This window comes from Corticium candelabrum, chromosome 7, assembly GCF_963422355.1.
Source record: "Corticium candelabrum chromosome 7, ooCorCand1.1, whole genome shotgun sequence".
In the NCBI taxonomy this organism is placed as follows: Eukaryota; Metazoa; Porifera; class Homoscleromorpha; order Homosclerophorida; family Plakinidae; genus Corticium; species Corticium candelabrum.
In genome coordinates, this window is record NC_085091.1 from 8,525,660 (window position 1) to 8,529,200 (window position 3,541).

The following is a 3,541-nucleotide window of genomic DNA, read 5'->3' on the forward strand; positions in this document are numbered from 1 at the left end:
TGCGCGCACATCTGGCCGTAACTGCGCGCCCAAGTGCGCGTAACTGAGCACCCATCTTGGCGTAACTGCACACCGAACCGCGCGCCCATCCTGGCGTTGCGAATTTTTTTGGGCCCCGTTGGGTGTGGCTTTAGCTGTTCCCGTATGCACTTCCTCGCGGTTTGCAGTGGTCTGGTAGTACGAGGCTCGGCAGTCAATGGAAATCTTGCAACCGCGATTTTGACATAAACGAACTGCTGTCTTATTGCGCACCTTTCGAGCAGTAACCTTCGCCGTTTATTGAAAGGAGGCCTCAGTTTTTTGTTGTCTGCTGAACGTGGTTTTCTCGCCACAAATCAACTTCAATAAATTAGACGACAGGTAAAGTCATTTATAATTACTATTCTTTGCAGTTAAGCAAATTTTCATTTTTCATAAATCTTTTTTCGGGTGCATTTGCTACGCACACTATTAACTGGATTGAATTATGCGTCAATATTGACACTGTTGCATGTACTGCATACATCAAATCATGTACTATTTATTGCAAATTTATTTCCTGTGAGCAATTAAATAATATGCAGAAAAGTGCAAAGTACTCGGGTAATTTAATTCTATTTCACAACTACTAAGTTACTAAAAAGATTTATTAACAGATAAACACTCTAATAGGGTAGTATACAATTAAAATAACAGCATATGATATGTGTGTGTACACAATATGTACTAAGCATTATCTAGTTGGATAAACACGTACACAAAATAATGTACTCTAAATAATCATTACTAATCGGATCATTTAATGTAAACAACGTACTAATTACTAATGCATAGAATATGATGATGATGATGATGATGATGATGATGATGATGATGATGATGATGATGATGATGATGATAATGATGATGATGATGATGACAACATATTGATAACACTGCTGGTTGTCACACAGCTATTATTGAGGTAATCTATATTTAGAGCTAACGTTGGTATGAGATGAAACTGTATCTGCTGTACTACCTGAAATGGTAAATTGAAGAGCAACGAAGTTGTCAAGACGATTGTTAGCCAGAGAAAGCAACCGCTGTTTGTAGTAGAGATCCATTGTTGTTGTAACAAATTGGAACATCTGGATACTGTTGTAGACCTTCAGTCGATCAAATACTATATCTTTAGTAATGCAAAGTGCTGCCTCGGAGTAGCTATTTGTGTTGTTTCCTCGAGCTATAAAGTCTTTTCTAAGGCTAACACACTATTCTTCACGCCTTTCCCAATAGAACTGCAACCTGTTTCGAAACTTAATGTTTTGCTGAACTTTTACATCACTGTCAATTCTTTGTTTAGCAGCAAGCAACTTTTCAGAAGAATCTGCGAATAACAGCTCCTATACCATGCTCATAAACAATAGTCGGTCATTACCAGCAACGCTTGACGTTGAATTCCATAGCCACTGCCAAGTGCTCTGCAAAAAATGAAAGGCACACAAAGCAGTGTAGCTTGAGGCCATGTTGTTTTCAAGGCCTGTCGCTCACTTGTTGAGTCATCAGTCATAAATTCCATGGGCCCTATTTCTACTCCTCGACTCAAGAATGCGTCTGATGGCAAAACTGTTTTGAGAGTTTCAAAAGCCTGTGTTAAAGTTTCTATATATTATCTTCTGAAGTCATCACTACAGCTAATGGTACAGCTCCAGCAGCAGTTGCTGCACTTATGATAAAAATAGGGGTATTTAGCCTATCCAGACTTGCAGTAGCATCGCAGAAGACCATTTCTCCTGCTTGTCAGACAAGCTTGTGCGCTCTTGGCATAAGAGGGGTAACGATGGCAAGAATAAATGGTTTCTCAAGTTGCTGCTGGTCCACCTTCGACTTGGAATATGCATGTTCTTGCAGTTCGCTGTCTCCATTCTGTCTTTGTCTCAGAGTGGCAGTGTACCTCTGTATATATGCTTGTCCACCATCAGCAACAGTCATGTTGTACCTGTTTACCTCATCGTCTAACCTCTCAAACATGGCCTTGCCATTCTCAGCTCCCACTGCAGATTCTCTCCAGTTTTGAAACAGTTTTTGGACATCTTGAACATTAGGATTTGTGGATTGATCAGCTAATAGTCTTTGGATATCTGGCTTTCCATCATGTTCCAATTGTAGATGTCTCACATGCTCATGCCTTGCACTGGATGCAGAATTTCCATTCTCAAATAGCCGTATGTATTCATCTTTGGTTTCTTGTGACACTGGTCGAAAACTTAATGCATGTCCTGAGTGCAGTGGATGATTGTGGTTGAAGTGTAATTTGACAGAGCATGGATACTGTGGGTATTTTAAGGAATGTTGTTTTGCTAATACTAAAACAGACAGGTTGGATGGACATCCTGTTTTTTGTCTCGTGTGCTTCTTTCACACCCTTCCTTTGGTGCACCAAACTTCTTGTCTCTGCTACTTGCTGTCGTCTTTTTTGCGGGTTTCTTCTGTTTGTCCTGACAATGTGTAATTGTTTTGTATACTACTTTCTGTCCTTTCATCCGATATGAATTTCCTTTGGTTACTCTGTATGTAGTTTCTGTTTTCTCTTCTAATGCTGTATCCATGTTTGTGCATCAATTGCTGTGTAAATCGTCAACCACAGATGAACTTCAAATGCAATAGGTGGTGCACCAAGGAAACCTTCACTTTCAATCCTTTCAAATTTATCAATCTTGCAGGTGTACTTTTGTGGCAGGTAGTTCATCAACTGATGGAATTTGTCACAGTTGTCATCCACTCTGTTGTCTTTTATAGCTTTGATCTCATCTGGTACTTGAAAATTGTCGCTGACACTTTGGTTGTAGGTTGTCCTTCTTTTCTTCACAAGTGGTGGTATACAGTCATCGTCGGCTACTTGTTCTTTCTTTTGAGAGTCTGTCATATTGGCAGCTACTTGTTCTTTGTCATGAGAGTCTGTCACATCGATGGCTACTTGTTCTTTGTCCTGAGAGTCTGTCACATCGACGGCTGCATGTTCTTTGTCCTGAGAGTCTGTCACCATGGCATTCTCTGTTATTTCAGTAGATGTCTGTTTAGAGACAGTAGCTTCTTTAACAGAGAGTACTCATTCTGAAAATTTAGTTTCAGCTGCAGACAAAAACAACAGTTTGAGCCACTGGCACGCTTGTATGCATGTATGGTATATGCATGTATGTTGAAAGACCTAATGAAATGGTCTATTTCTGTCCACTAATTGAAGTTTGTTAAGAAGGATGACTGATTGCCGATGCTTCAATGTCTTGAGAAACTTTGTGAAAAATTCTACATTTATAACACCAATATCCTATGATACCACTTGACCATGCATCTGCACTTCTTTCTCTCTATATGAAGTAAAAGGAATTTTGAATACTGGGAGGACATATCACTTCTGAACTAACGTAGACATTCATTGGCTGAGTGGCAGTGTTCATTGTATATTTATTGTTGTACTTTGTTCCTTGAGATTGGCGTTCTTTTCTGTTTGTGCCAAAATTGCTTACATGTATATAATAGGCAATGGTTGCAGTTTCTCTCCTTTTTAGAGCACTAAAAT

The 3,541-nt window shown here is 39.5% G+C and overlaps 1 long non-coding RNA gene across 1 annotated transcript; it reads left to right on the forward strand.

Moving 5' to 3' along the window:
* Positions 1-193: 193 nt before the first annotated feature.
* LOC134182611 (uncharacterized) lies at positions 194-3,226 on the forward strand. Its single transcript, XR_009970371.1, has 3 exons — positions 194-360; positions 2,629-2,701; positions 2,761-3,226. It is a non-coding gene; the product is annotated as an uncharacterized LOC134182611 (long non-coding RNA).
* The last annotated feature ends 315 nt before the right edge of the window (positions 3,227-3,541 follow it).